The 16,294-nt window shown below is 43.4% G+C and overlaps 1 long non-coding RNA gene across 3 annotated transcripts in view; it reads left to right on the forward strand.

Moving 5' to 3' along the window:
- LOC308061304 overlaps positions 1-14,290 on the forward strand; it is a 74,552-nt gene extending 60,262 nt beyond the window's left edge. For all 3 annotated transcript variants that reach the window (XR_013927163.1, XR_013927164.1, XR_013927165.1), the window contains one exon: positions 1-14,290. This exon is cut by the window's left edge. This is a non-coding gene — a long non-coding RNA (uncharacterized lncRNA).
- Positions 14,291-16,294: the final 2,004 nt, after the last annotated feature.

Raw genomic sequence — 16,294 nt, forward strand, 5'->3', positions numbered from 1 at the left:
TCCCTTCCCAAGTGCACACAGCACAGTCTCCTCCTTTAGCCCTGTTTTCAGCCAAGGAATATACTCTTTTGCTCACCATACTGTGTAGAAAGGTGCTGCATGTTAATCCAAAGCCATCAAGAGATGGAAAGTCCATCACTGGCTGCGTATCATGTTCCTGTGTTTAATGAAACTCTTATTTCTCATTTCAATTTGTCCAGCTTTAACCTCCCAGCACTGGCTGCTGTCATGCCGTTCTGCCAAAGATTAAAAAGCCTCCAGTTACCTGGTGCTTCCCCCACAAAGTATATAAACATAAATACCAAGTCATCCCTTGGTCTTCTTTTGGGTAAACTAAACAGAGCTCCTAAATCTGGCTATGAAGCATTTCTGGTGGGCCTCAGGCTGCCTCTAGCTTCTCCTTCCCACCAACACCAGCTCAGCCCAGTCTTCAACATTTTCTAAATCTGAACATGCTAGCTGGATGTGTTTCAGCCAAAGAAAAAAGCTCACTCCCACACTGCCCTCCAAAATGCCCTGGCACTGTGGCTGCTGTCATGTCTAACTTTGCGTCTGTCCACTTTAAGGTAGGCTTTATTTGTCCCATTCAGCTTATTAAGTCATTTATCTCATACTGCGCGACATTGTCCTTTTTTAGCGGGATAGGTTTTTAATCAAAATTGCCCTCTCACATCACTGTGAAATCGAGGTGGTTGGTCAGCTAGTAAAATCCTCTTATAGAAAGCCCAACTTTCATTCTTTCATATTCTGCTTCAGTACGGGAAATTATCCCTTTTGAACTACTCAATATATTCATTACTGCGTCAGTCCATCCTCTGCCTCTATTGAAATGGAGTCCCAGCCATATGTTCCTAAGATACCGTCAGCTTCCAACACACAGACCAATCTGTCAGAATGAAATCTGAAATACTGTTATCTCATGTTGGGTGTAATATCTCCTGGGCTAGAAAATGATCACACATCATTTGAGAAACTTCAAAGAGATTTATTTCTGGTTATATGAGACTTCCAGCATACATCTTTATGATTGAAATCTCCCATTACCCGATATTTCTTTCCATTTATTACAGATAAAAGCTCCAGGAGCAGCTTACCTCTTAATGTGAACCCATGGTCTGTAATCCCCTTTATAGGCACATGCACACTCACCTCTCACTACACCCCCTAACTTCATTAGTTAGAGCTTTAATACCTCTGCATTTAACAGACAAACAGGTCATGGTCTCCTTCCCACTCAGCCTTTTCTCTTGGGCACACGCTACTGTTCATGCACAGGTTGTAGTCAGCAGTTTTGATGCTCTAGTCATGTAAGTCAGCCTCCCCTCACTTCATTTTGGCAATTATATCAGATTTCTTTTAATTAACAATCATTTGCAATTCCTGTCATTGCCCGCATCCCTCAGAAACACAAAGAATGAAGGAGGAAAGTGTTCATACAGACATCAGATTTCAAGCCCTGATAACAGAAATCAGACAAATTTGCTTGGGTATGTGATCTGCTTTGATGGACAAAACAAATCTGCCAGCCACATTTTGGCATGTACTTTTAGGCAAATAACTGCCCCTGCCCTGTTATGCCAGGCCGCATGATTGAGGAATGCTGTTAAGCGTTGTCACTCAGTCATCTTGGGAATAATTAACAAAATTCGTAGAAAAAATAGGACAAAAGTAGAGGGGACTCTATAGCATCCGCAGAAGATGTTCAAAGTCAACCTTACAGCATCCTGCTTGGAGGAAGGCCCTTTGCCTTTGTTTGGACCTTAGCAGGAAAGGATGTTTATAGGCTGTGTCTTTTAAAGCACACCATGACTGAGTCAGAGGGTGTGTTTACATTTGGTTGTTGGGTGTTTTCAATATCAGCACAACGTCCAAAGAATGAATTACTGTAACGGGAAGGTAAGGTAATGTCACTTTTTACTGATGTGACAAATTTTAGTGCTGCAAAGCTAATGGGTAACAGGGCAAGCCTGTCCCTGTTGCTATACCTAGTGTAGTGCATCTGCAGTGGTATTTGCTCACAAAGCTGAGCACTGGCAGGTCCAGGTGGTTTAGAGATGGAAAGACACACATGGTGGTACAAAACACCACCTTACCAATGGCAGCTTTTTGATCGAAGCATATGTAAACAGGCCAGGGAGGAGGTGCAGCAGTAGTTGCTCCAGAACTAGGAGGCAACCGTTCGTGAAATAATCAAAGCTTCCTCAAGGTCTCCAAAAACACTATTCATAACTAGAGCAAGAAGAAAACGGCACCAATTCAAACCAACACTACAGTGTGCTGGGATCCTTCTCCCTTGTGGGGAGCAGTTCCCCCTTGGCAGAGCAAAACAACTTAGAGACCCTCAACCAGCCCAGGAAGGTTAAAATCTCACTGCATTTCACAGAATCAGAGAATCATAGAACAGTTTGATTGGAAGAGACCTTTAAAGGTCATCTAGTCCAACACCCTGCAATGAGCAGGGACATCTTCAACTAGGTCAGGTTGCTCAGAGCCCCGTCCAACCTGATCTTGAATGTTTCCAGGGATGGGGCATCTACAGCCTCTCTGGGCAGCCTGTGCCAGTGTTTCACCACCCTCATCATAAAAAATTCTTTCCTTATAGCTAGTCTAAATCTACCCTCTTTTAGTTGAAAACAGTTATCCCTTGCCCTATCACTACAGACCCTGCTAAAAAGTCTGCTCCCAGCTTTTTTGTAAGTCCCCTTTAGGTACTGAAACAACACAGGAAGGTCTCTCCGGAACTTTCTCATTTGCAGCCTGAACAGCCCCAGCTCTCTCAGCCTGTTTTCACAAGAGAGGAATATTTAGCCCAGACCTAAAGAAAATAAATCCTTTTATATCAAACTATGAAACTCGGCACAATCAGATGCTGACAGGGACACAGAGCACTCTCCAATCATCACAACACAGTGTTATTCCAGAGTAGATAGTTCCAGGACATTTTGGACTGTGGAGACTGACTAACTCCCCAGAGCAAACCTCAATAGGAGCAGGAAGAATATCTCCACTTTTCCCAACCAGCTGCTAAGAGCCTGGGCCCGGCTCAAAAGAAATTCATCTCAACTTAGCAAAGAGGCTTGCACATGTGTGAAACCCAAATGATCGGGCAGCAGAAACACATAAGAGGATTGGAGGCAAGATCTTTGAACAAGCTGCCCCAATGTTTTCATCAGGAGGGGCTGGTGTTTTGTTCAAAATTATTTCCTTCTGTTACTTTTGGTTTATTCTGTACTCTTATACACTGCTGATATGGTGGAGTTCTGCCAAAATCAGATGTTAAAATGCCAAAAGGAGGAGAGGGTCTGCTGGAGCCTTTCTGAGTCGGTAGGAGCCGGGAAACAGGGAAGCCACAGGCACTTCTGTTTGTGCACAAGTTCCAGCCCCACACTGCTGGCTCCGGAAGCTGGATTTTAGCTAATCATCTGAATTAAACCCATAATGGTCCGTCATGGCTTGTAAGCAGGTGCACTTTTACCAAGGATACTAATTGCCCTGGAAATAACGCTGAGAGCTCTGCAGCCCAAAAGCCCAAGAGAGTCCAAATCCCTACGCGAGGCACTAAGACTCAGTATTAATTTCACACAGAAGACATTTTTTGTTTCTTTTTAACATGAATACTGTCCTTGGCATCCTATAAGACATGCGACATTCCTGTGGGGATAAATGGAGGTTTGTTGCAGCTTTGACTAGCCTCTTGTCAGACACACAACATCTAATTCACTATGGTATTTCCACTTGTCCCACTCTCGTTGGATGTACATACTCCCACCATTACACTACTACTTTTAACTGGGAGAGTTCATATCTTCTTTGATTGCTTTATCTCCTGTACAGCAAAGGGAAAAGGGATGGCGTTGGAGGTCAGTGTGTGGCTCAGCCCCAAGGTTGAGGCAACACATCTCAAGGGGCTTTTCCATTTCTCCAGAATGATATAGTGGGGTTTGCCCACAAGTAGCACCCAGTGTCTCTCCCTGGGTACTCCTCTCATCCCAACCTGCGACGGCCAAATTCAACTTACCTGTACATGTCTACATCTGGATTCTTTTTATGATTTGCCCTTTTAATCACAGAGGAGAAGCAGGTTCACAAAGGCTGCAATTAATTTAATCTTAAATTTGGTGTCTGAGCCAGCTTGGGTGAACTGTCCCCAGGATAACTCTTTGCCCTCATTAATGAAAAGGGGAGCCCAGATGCTCTGATGGAGCTGCTCTCATTGTAGGGGCCTGCTTTTAGGTTAGGTCTGAGCAGAAATGTAGAAACCTCCTGCCCTTCAATCATCCTTGCTGAGATGGGAAAGAAAGAATCTCAGACACAGCATATAAAACATTTCCCTTCCCACAGCCTTTTCCTCTCGTCATTGAGAAGATGACATTTATATTCACATAGCATTTAGCACAAGGGACCCCCACTCTCATTTCATCCTCGGGTGCCGCTGTAGTAAAAATAATAAACAGCTGAATGTGGCGGTGGGGTTTGGGAATGATGCCAGCTAACGAAGGACGGGCCCGCTTATTTCTTGATGAATAACAGCATTTACAGAAGGCCTTTCACCCCGAGGTGCTTCACAAATTATAAACATACATCACCACATCACAGAACAGGCGAAACAGCCAACTTCAAAGTTTAAGCTGGGAAAATCCCACACACAGCCCACTGCAGGGAGCGATTCACCTGCCAGATACCAAAATGTGAGGCAGTCCTGCGCACAAGGGAGGGTTTGCTGCTAGACTCGAGGCATGTCCAAGCTGCAAAGCAGACCATAGGATCATCTTTCTCCTCTCTGGAAATTATTTGGATTGTCTTTTGAGTATCTGCATTTAAACAACGTTACTCCCTCACTGCCAAAGTTGAACCCATGTATGTTTCATTGTGTTTCAACATGTTTGCAAGGTCCATGTGACCTTTATTTCCTCTCCAAACAAGTGTTCCTTTCTGGTTTCTTCACACGCGCTCAGGCCAGCCACCCTTCCTCGCAACCAGCAGTCCTGCAATACCACACCAGTGCAAAAGCCCAAAGGAGAAACAAAAAGACACGTCTGTATAAAAATGTCAGCTGAAGAAACCTTAAAAAAGATGATTCAGGAGTGTTAGCTGAGAATGTGTGAGGCAAATTCAGCTGCTGGGATTCTGAAACCCTCAGAGAGTGTAAGAGCCTGAAACTGAGCATGGAGGTGAGGAGCATGCCCTGGAGGTGGGCCTGGAAGGACCTCCAGCCACCTGCCCTGAGTGTGCAGCCTCCTCCTCTCTAACTGCAAGTGTGGGACCGAAACAGAACCATACTGTACGCAATCTGCATCGCGGACGTTTCCCAGCATCACTGACCACCTGGGCGCTTTTCCATCCATCTTCAGGAGCCTAGACAGGGATCGGCAAACTGAACTTCACGCTCCAATTAAGTGACACTTTTGCAGAGGAATCCTGGGATACAAAGTATACAAAGTGTGTAAAAAGCCAGCAGTCCAGAGAAAATCTTCAAAGTCTGACCGGCATCCTTTAATTTGCATTCACCATTTATACTGGGACTTTCTACTTTCTGCAGTGCTCCCAGCCTGTCCCAGTCAAGATCAAGAGGCTTTGGTGCTGGTCATGAGCACGGACACTTTACAACCAGGATTTTTCTCCTGTGATAGATACTGCAATGCAGGTTCATTCATTCTTAGCTGGAATAGACTGAATCAGCAGATAGATGGGATGGTAGAAGGACTCCATTATAGTCGGAAGTGAGCAGGGAATAATAAATTGAAGTATTTGGGTGTAATTGTCCAAAGGAAAATACAGATTGTGCAAAAAGAAGAGCTTCTCAACAGCGTAATTTATGAGACTACAAAATAATCACACAAGTGAAATACAGGAAACCCCAAATTAGAGACATCTGAGCATCTAGAAACCATCTGAATACTTTCTTCCTCTCCCCAGTTTCCCCAGTGCTCTGATTGCAGTTAGTTCTGCAAGGCCAGGTTTGTTTTCAGAGTGATAAACAATTAGCAGCAGCAACAATTTTTTTCAATCCCTTCTGCAGATCAGGAGAGAAAAAAAGTGCAGCTTGAACAGAATTTCTGCCTCACACTTCCTGCTCTCGGCAGGGCTGAACTCTCCAAACAGCAAAGGCAGCTACAGGTGGTCAAAGTAAGAGTATTACCAGGAGATGATTTGCTCCAGCTCATAACCGATCCACCCACTCATCCTTCTAGAGTTGATGTTCTTTTTTTCTTTTATTTATATTAATGAACTCCACCCCAAATAGTTTGCTGCATGATAAGAACTTGGATAATCTATTAAACCCCTTGCATTGGGTGGCTGCCCCTGTTGAAATGAGATTTGCATGTCATCAGGCACACATTCCACAATTCAGAGTTTCCCCTAATTACATTCTCATACATATTAGTATGAATTAAAGCCTGGTTGCAGAGATCTTGCCTTCCTAATTTGTTCCTGTAATGATTTTTGTTCTGGCTGTTGCTGCTGAATAATCCCCGCTTTGGTAATCAAACTGAATCTGAAAGTTTTATTGGACTTTACAGCAAACGACTCCATTTTAGGCAGCAGATAAAGTTTCCCATGAAACAGCATTGCCCTTGACGAGTTAACCTTCCTCTGCTCCAGTGTTTCCTGTTTTATCATTGTCCTTTAAGCATTATATTTAAGTTATTTATAAGCATTACATTGGAATTTATGTACACTAAGAAACATTGACATTATAAATAATCTAATCCTAATAAATGTATAGAAATAAATAGGTATGGAATCCTGAAAAGATATTACAGTTTGTCCTTTTAAACAGACAATGTAGAAGACATTATTATGCATTCTTATGCCAAGAAGTGAGACGGTGTCATGCCTAGACATTATCTCATTAACATCCTGTTCATTCCCAAATCTAAATCCAGATTACAATTGTTTTATTTTGTGTGTGTATATAACTTGTGGGTTACCTACCTTTTGGAGAAGTTGAGAGATCCAAGGCTACTGCAAATACATGCATTTCCATTCCCACAGAAGACCAGGATAAATCACAGGTCCCTTCTCTGAGTTCAAAAGGTGTCTTTGAAAAGGACAGGTCATTGAATTACCCTCTTGGAATCCAAGGAAATCCCTGAATTTGTACTGATCATACCACTTAATGATTAACTAAAGATACGTACCATGACCTAAACCCTATTCCATTCATCTCTAGCAGGGCAAATACATTAGGAGCATACGAGGTAAGATGCTGCTACAGCTGGAAAAAAGAGACAGTCTGATCAGCCCCATTCCCTGATAAAAATCACACCAAACACTCTGGGAGAAGAGGATAAACATCCTGCCTCAAAGTTTCATTCTGCTCGTGTTGCCCTCCAAGTGCTTGAGAAACCAGAGAGGCGTTGCACTTTGTTGACAGCAGAACAAGAAGGCTGAGGTTACCTCCAACACACCAGAATTTTTTTTAAACACCTTCAGCTTACAAATCCTTTATGGAATTATAAACAACAGAGGCTCTGGTTACAAAGAGGTGGATTAGTCTTGGGAAAACAGACTCTCCTCCAGGACATCGCACGGTGGATCATATAACCGCCTTCTGAAGAGCCTGAAACACCAACACCATCTGCAGCAGCTTTTCACCTTGCCAAGAACAAGGCGGCAGGGGAGAGCATGGGGCAAAGATAATTTATATTCTGCCACGCTGGTGTGCCCACCTTGCTACTGATACCCAAACAAAGCAGTTTATTAACACTTATGGGTCTCCCTGCACTACGCTGCTGCATAGTGGGGCAGGTATCTCCTGTTACCCCATTTTTTAGTGCAGTTTGGGGGAAGTTTTCATTAGATTACAAGTTCAGCTGAGGAAGGAATTGATGTTGGGCTTCTGTAAGGAATGTGCCTTGTAACAGTACAGCATGCTGATGAAGAAACTAAAACAATACAAACCCACTATAAAACACATTAAATTGATTAAGCATTGGCTAACTTCAGGTCTCAAATATAATTATAACCAGAGAAAATTTCTTTGAGTGGGTGTGTGCTTGGAGAGATCCCATGGGGACTGGTTCTTGGCTCTACACTATTGTATTTTATCAACAACTTTGTAAAAAAAAAAACTTTAAATCGTTGTCAACAAATTTTTCAGATGAAAAAACCTGGGAAAGTGGAAAAGGAAGGAATACAGGTCATGGATACCAATGGGTAATTGATAATCTGAAGGTAAGCAAGAACAACCAGGTTATGTCACAAGATCGGAGAAAGAAGGTAATTGCCTGGAAAGCTGTGACTACAAAAGTGTTGCAAGTTGTAGTGAGTAATGAACTGTTCATGAACTGACCCAATCTGTATATATATAACTGGAGGAAATTCAGGGAGAAGAGGAGGATTATGTTGTCTGAGTATTCCCCCTCTCCCGAAACTGCTGCCAACACGTTGTGCCCTGCTCTTGTGTCCACAAAGCAAGAGGGAGGTTGAAAAGCTGGAGACAATTCAAGAAATAGACACAAGAATGTACACAAGCCTGAGGAAGATGACTTGCAGGGAGAGATTTAAGAAGCTTAGTCTATTTAGCTTGTCAAAAGAAAGCTAAGGGGTGGCTGGATCCAAGAACCTCCAGGGAGAAATCGAATCTCAGCAGTTGTCTTCAGTCTAGCCAGTACAGATGTCCCATGCCACCAGGCTTGGTCCGGGTTCCCATACCAGGTGCACACCTTGGCCATATCCTGCCACCACAGGTGGGGAACACACTGACCTTTCTCACAAAGAGAAATCCAGGTGCATGGTCCAACCAAGAGCTACAGCAAGCTCTGACAGGTCCTCCTACCTAGTCAAGCCAGGAACTGGGAGCCTGTTGCACACCAGATTTTGAGTGCCAAAGAATTTGGGACCAGGATCCTCCAGCTCTGTTTTCATTCTGTGGTTTTTGTCTCTCTCTTCTGATCCTGGTGCCAAAGAAATGTTGCATTGTTTGAAAGATTTGAATCTGGTGGCACAGCCTGTCTCAGAAGAAGCACTTTCAAAGCTCTCATCTAATCTCTCAAGAGAGAAACCCAACCAAGAGACAAAGATAGCAGGCTCAAGCAAGAAAACTGCTGTGCCTTCCCCCCACCTCAGGTGAAGGAAGAATTATACATTGACCACTTTGAGCAAGAGAAAAATGGAAAGGCCAGAGAGCAGCAGCACTTTGGAATGCTGTACATGAGAAAGACATTAAAAAATATCAGCTATTTACTGCGCCCGTATCTCGGCACCATTTATTTCCATTGTCCTACCTGCCCCTTTTGGAGACCTCTCATCCCATCACTTCAAAGGCCGGTAGCCAAACATGACAGTTAAACAAAGGTCAGAAAGGGGTGGCTAACATCAGACTGATCCATCTGGCTCCAGATACTGCCTTGAATGCAGTCCCTCCCTTTTCATGTGTGCGTGTTTTCTTCTTCAGCTCTACTGGGAGATGGCTGGAGGCACTCAGAGGGGAAAAATAACCAGTGAATACGTAACAGGAACAATTTGTTCTTGGATTTAGAGCTGTCTATGAACAATATGTAAGCTAGTGTTTCGATTTAAATACTTGACTAATGATCACTACAAGGAGTATGGAATAATTAATGCCTGGAAGTGATATACAGGGACATGGGGAAGTTGGAAGTGGGTGTAACAGAGTGGGATCATGGCAGTATTTGAGAAAAGCCCACACTGTTGGAGGTAGCTTTTCATGGGGGAACAAGCTGTGAAGAAAGTACATGGTGAAGAACAAGCTGGATGCTTTAGCACACTTTTAAAGTGTTTTTAACACGTTCTAAGAATGTGTTAAAAACAATGTTCCTGTATTTTGCAAGCAATCACAATGCTAGCTGCATATTTTTAATTGCAGCAAATTATTGACTTGCACAAGCTTTACAAAACATTGCTGAAACTCAGGCCATTATTCTTAAGAATAATTGTATGAAATACTTAAATATTCAAACACTGGTGAACAAACAAGTATTGTTCTGTATTAAGTTCTCAACAAATTGTTGCTTCTTCTGGTTGAACCTTGTGTTCACTGCAATGACTACTTTCTTATGGCACTTCTAAAAGCTTATGTTCAAGAGCAAGTGCAACATATAATCTGAGGTCCTTTTAGCTAATTGCCCACACAGCTGAATTCTACATAACTGCTAAATTCCAAAAAGGCAAAATCGGAGCTGTTTGTTTATTTTCTCTGCAGTGGGAACTAAGCTTTCTACTAATCAGTGACTACAGCTGAAATGAATTCATCATCACAATAGTAAAACAAGAAGTGCATTCATTTAACAGCACGTTAAACTGTGCATGCATTTTAGCCCCTTTGCAATGTGGTTGCTATGGCATTTGTGGGTGGTGGTGAAAATGACAGGAGATTCTCAACATAAATGCTAAACCACGCTCTAATATATATCATACTGACCTGCTATTTATCAGTGGCTGCTCTTTTATCATTAAAAAAAAAATCAGCTCAACTTTCACTTCAAGAATGGATGTGAAATTCAAAACAGCAGTGCCTCTAAGGGTGTAAATCACATGACAGAAACTTCAAAGGTTGGGGTTTTGTGTTGCTGGGGCTTTCTGAAACCATAGGACTATAAGGAAATGGGAATAAGAGGACAGTTGCACTAAAAGTTGGGCTGTGCACCTGCCCATGGACTTAGTTCTAGCAATTTCATCTTGCCATAAAATGTAATGATTGTCAGGAACATGCATTAACTTAAATATAAAGGTTTAATTCCCTGTTAGTTTTTTCTAGGTGGATGTGAACCCTGTAGCACAGCTGGGTATTTCTTTGGTCCCATGCTCTTTATTTTCAAGGAATTGGTAAGTTTGTTTTCTTTAACCTCAAGAAGAATCAAAAAATGAAAAATCTTTTTCATGGTCCTTTTTTCTTGGGATGACGTTTATCATCTTTGTGCCAGGGGCTGGGGCTGATTTTTTAACTGCCTGGAAGCCATTCTCCATCCTGCACATGCCTTTGTTTGGGCAGGGACAGATCACTGTTTTGTGTAATTGCTGCTATTGTTTCAATTATCTGTGTCTTTAATGAAGATTATGGGCTACTTACAGTTTTATTAACAATAATGTGGCTCTAAGACAGTCTTGTGAAGTAAAACATAATTATATAGGAAGCAGAAGGTATAGATTTATGTTTTCTATTCCAGTAACCCCATGAGCATCCTGTCTGGAGCGTACCAGTGGCTGGTGGCTTCTTGCTCATAGGAAGGTGACACCCTTCCTGCAGGCACACATTTCTGAAACGGCTCTGGAGGCTGGGTATCAACAGGCATTTAGAGTATGCTGGCACTGGGCTCTTCCCAGGAGAGCAACCTGCCTTAAACCTGAGCTTCTCTGATGGTTACAACAGGCTGTCTGTCGTAGGGTGAGAAAGGTGGCAATTAAGACAGTGCCTGCTGCTTGCATTGGCACGTAAAATTCTGCTAGAAATAACTTCAGCAGAGGATGTGAAACCGGCTTGTAGGTGCCAAGGCTTGTCCTCTTGTCTTTCCCTGCATTGTTTTCTGCCCTGCAGATCCTGACCAAGGTCACAGCTAGCAATATGCCCGTTTCCGTCAGCCCCCAACCACAGAGCAGCCCTGAGCAGTGAATACTAGGGCCATTCATGGTGAGCATGCAGGCTCACTGCACAGAGGCAGCCAGCGTTTCTCTTCTGTGTAAGCATTTCAGCTCATCTGGCATTTTTCATTCAGGAGCATTAACCTGCAGTCCAATATAATTATGTACTATATGATCTTAAATTTTTAATTAGTTACATGCACTCGAGAGCAAATGGTCTCTTTTTTCCCCTGATATACAACTATAATTCCTCTCAGCATTAATGGGATTTACATGTGTTTATCAAGTGAGAATAAAAGCCTAAACGTCAGCTTCTGCTAACATTTACTATGTAATTTCCTGCTCTCTCAACACACAGGGAGTATAACTATGCACTATTAAGTGCAACGTAACAAGGAGAAAAAACTTTTAAGGTTAATGCTCAGCTTTACCCATGTCATTGTTGGAAATCTGTTACATACCCGGTTCTTTTTGAAGTGTTATGAGAAATCACACAGAATGAAACAAATCAAAGGGAAAACTGATTTAAAAGTCGCAGATGGGTCTTTTCTCCCCTGCAAAAGGGCACACCTGTACTTTGAAACATCTGGGTGAGCAGAAGTCTTTGTAGGAGTCTGCATGTTGGAAGCTGCAGCAGCAGAAGCATGGGAGGGTCCAGTGCAGCACCTTGCTCTTGCTCTGAGCGGAATATATGAAGCAGATAATGCCAGCTGGGCTGATTTAATCTACTCTCACATGCCTCCAGTCTCCCGTTGGGCAGGCATGAAACAACAAGTCCTTCAATGCTACCTCGGTATTCCTTGGGGCTGGGACTCACCGCTCCCAACTTCAGCTGTCTGCAGCGCTGGGGCCTCCCATCGCCTTCTTGTCCCTGAAGTGCCTACATCTTTCCCCCAAATACTAAGGAATAAAACTAGCACAGCCGAGGTTCAGTGGGAGCAATTCCACCTGAACCATGCATGAATGGCCCTGGCTTCTCCATGATTTCTAGCTACGAAGCTGTGGCCTGCTTCTTCCCCTGGAAGTGCCCTGGTCTTTAATGGTGAGAAGAAACCACTATGAACAGGTGTGCACAAGGCTTGTCTCACCCCTGCTCCGTCGAGGCAGCTTTAGGGTAGAAAGGGCTACATTATAAATTGATTATTGAGTCACAGCCATTTCCACAGTTGTTCGAACCAAACCATTTTAAAATCTTGTCAATAATCCCAGTATTTTTTAATGCTTTGAGAGCTGAATTTTGCATGAAGAACTTTCTGTGAAGGCTTCTCATGCAACAGGCAGAAACACACAGCCTGGATACATTTTACATGCAGTTTCAGTGTAGGGCTTCAATATTGTCCTTCCAGCCATTTCTTACATGCCACAGCAGAGGTGACTTGTAAAGAGGAAGCTGAATGGGAAGGGAGTATGGGAACACAAGCAAATTTAGTAACTGCTAATACAAATTCTAGCCACATGCTTAAGCACCTCCCAGAGAAAATCAGATTAGTGTTAGCAATAACACTGTGCAGATCTTTTTATTGGAAAAATCGAAAAGGAAAACCTCTGTAGAGGGTGACTGCTCCAGGCTGAACTTCTGTTGGACAGACGTTGAAAACTGATCTCCCCTAGCACCCTACAACCAGGAGTGACACGCATTTATTGTGCCACCGTAACACGGCTCGATGGAATAGCCATGTGATTTGCTGCCTTTTATCTAGCGACTGGAATAAAATAGGAGAGAGGGTTGGGGTTTTTAACTTCCATATTGGAAAACTTGCCTGTTCTAAGGGTAATGTTGTACAGGCTCAGCTGCAGGCAAATACAGCCAGAGGCATCCCACACACATACCAACATGTACATAGGAAGCCACACACAATAAGCAAACACCCTGAAATCCCAAATAAATATCTTGAAAATCAGTTGTGCTCCAGAGGAAACAAGGGGCCTGCCCACACACAGAATTAAGAAGTTAATTAGTGTTTAAATATTTCCTTGCGAGCTTTGGCACTATTGCTGCTTCAATTAGTATAAAACCAGCAAGAACGAATGACTGTATGGGAGAAGAATGACTCTGTTTTTCAGCACACTAAGATAAATGATAAACAAAAATCAGGCAGGTAAACTGCATGCTTTTTACTACAGCTTTCCTGTGGCATCATTGGGAACTGAGGGAAATACCTTTCTTTAAACATATTCATTTTGATCTAGCAGTGACCTTTTAATATGTTCAGGTCCCTTCAGGGAAGACGAAGCTACTTGTGGTCTGTAAGAAAAGATGAAGAAAAAAGGCACTTCAAGATCACATAAAATTGCGGATCAGCCATGGGGAAATACGTTTTCACCCTCTTAAGTATTTCGCCGGACTTGATGATCTATTCATTTTGATACATTCCCCTGTATGACCTCAAGGCGGGATGGGTTTTATTGGGTCTGCCACAAAGACTCATCTGTCACCTATAGTTAGAGAATGGGGTATCTCTGCTATAGCTGGCCATGGACAGATGAAATACTGCTTACCCATTCCTGTAGTCATTTTTATACTTCCCATCCGGGATGGAAGCTAGGGTTTTGGTTTGTTATTTCTTTTGATTGCCATCAGCAGATACCTAATATAATGCTGAGGGAATCACAGATGTCTAAGGTACCTTGCCGAAGTTTTTACTCTCTCTTTACTGTTACTGTACTAATGGGAATAAATGGATGGTGGAAAAGAGCACAGATTTGGACTTTCCTTTTTGAGGAGAGGAGAGGAGAGGAGAGGGAGAGGGAGAGGGAGAGGGAGAGGGAGAGGGAGAGGGAGAGGAGGGGAGGGGAGGGGAGGGGAGGGGAGGGGAGGGGAGGGGAGGGGAGGGGAGGGGAGGAGAGGAGAGGAGAGGGAGAGGGAGAGGGAGAGGGAGAGAAGGGGAGGGGAGGGGAGGGGAGGGGAGGGGAGGGGAGGGGAGGGGAGGGGAGGAGAGGAGAGGAGAGGAGAGGAGAGGAGAGGAGAGGAGAGGAGAGGAGAGGAGAGGAGAGGAGAGGGGAGGGGAGGGGAGGGGAGGGGAGGGGAGGGGAGGGGAGGGGAGGGGAGGGGAGGGGAGGGGAGGGGAGAGGAGAGGAGAGGAGAGGAGAGGAGAGGAGAGGAGAGGAGAGGAGAGGAGAGGAGAGGAGAGGAGAGGAGAGGAGAGGAGAGGAGAGGAGAGGAGAGGAGAGGAGAGGAGAGGAGAGGAGAGGAGAGGAGAGGAGAGGAGAGGAGAGGAGAGGAGAGGAGAGGAGAGGAGAGGAGAGGAGAGGAGAGGAGAGGAGAGGAGAGGAGAGGAGAGGAGAGGAGAGGAGAGGAGAGGAGAGGAGAGGAGAGGAGAGGAGAGGAGAGGTGGGAGAGAAGAGAATATTTCAAGTGTATCAACTGGAAAGGACATAAAATCTCCATCTAGTCCAACTGTATGACCACTTCAGGACTGTCCAAAAGTTAAAGCATAAAGGGCCTTGTCCAAATTTTTTTAACTCATTGGTTTTTAATTTACCTATAGGCCAAGTCTGCACATTGCCTCTAGTGGCACAGCAATTTCATTTCAAGTACTGAAGCTACACATTTCTCTATTCAGGCCTCTATAGACTTAGTTATAGGCTAGGTAATTCTGCTTCCAGAAACAGGATGAGCATGTCAAAATGGAAAGATCCTTGAATACTACATTTTAAAAAAGCATAAGCAGTGGAAGGGTTTTCAGGCTGAAGTACTCCATGATCAAAATATGCACTTACCAAGCTAAGAGTCTAGAAAATAGGTTTATGTAGGACCAAAGCTTTAGACTGGAGATCAGGAAAAATTTCCTCACCGTAAGAATTGTCAAGCACAGGAACAGGCTGCCCAGGGAAGTGGCTGAGTCACCATCCCTGCAAATACTGAAAAGATGTGTAGATGTGGCACTTAGGGACAAGGTTTAGAGGTAGGCTTGGCAGTGTTAGGTTAATGGTTGGACTCAGTAATCTTAAGGGTCTTTCCCAACTGAAATGATTCTATGATTCTATGCATCAAGGATGGAGAGGAAAAACGTCACCACATTAGTGCTTACTAATTGCTGTCTGCATTACAGTGGTGACAGCATAACATTTTACAGTTCACTTCTCTTAACAGCTGATACATTATTTGGGTTTATGTGCGATTCTTTGTCTAGAGAAGTTCATTTACACCAACAAGTATAAGATCAATGTTCCCCAAGCACAGCTGCAGCAAGGCAGCTGGCTGCCATCAGTACATATTAAACTCACCTCTCAAAGTTCTCTTCCAGCTTTGCCACCAACTCATTTTTCTGACCTTGAGCAGAATGTTCTATCTGTTGAGGTGCCACCTGGTGCGCCTGCAGATGGGAATCCTTCTGACCTTTCAGAGACTGCTATCAATTTAGCTAAACCTGTACCTATAATGTGCTTTGAGCTCTTCAGATGAAACATCACAGAAGTGGAGGCATTATTGAAACAGTCGTGAATAAAACAGTCTTTCTGGAAATTACTGTCATGGTCTTGATTGTCTGTATGCAGTATTTGTCCTCAGCACATTCTGGACACAAACATTTAATGTGTTTTTTCTTTTAGACACGAAGAGGTGGATCAGCAATGAGAATATTCCTCTCTTTTATTAGGAACTGGTGCTTCTGTTTAACTCTGTATAAGAAGAAAAGTAAATAAATGGAAGTAAATCTCAAGGTTTTTTTCCTCCCTTCTGGCTTCCACAACTGATATGCATATTTGTGTACATTTATCTTACAACCTTCAAGTATATTTAGGAAAACTA

The sequence above is a fragment of the Falco punctatus genome (assembly GCF_963210335.1).
Source record: "Falco punctatus genome assembly, chromosome: 3".
Classification (NCBI taxonomy): Eukaryota; Metazoa; Chordata; class Aves; order Falconiformes; family Falconidae; genus Falco; species Falco punctatus.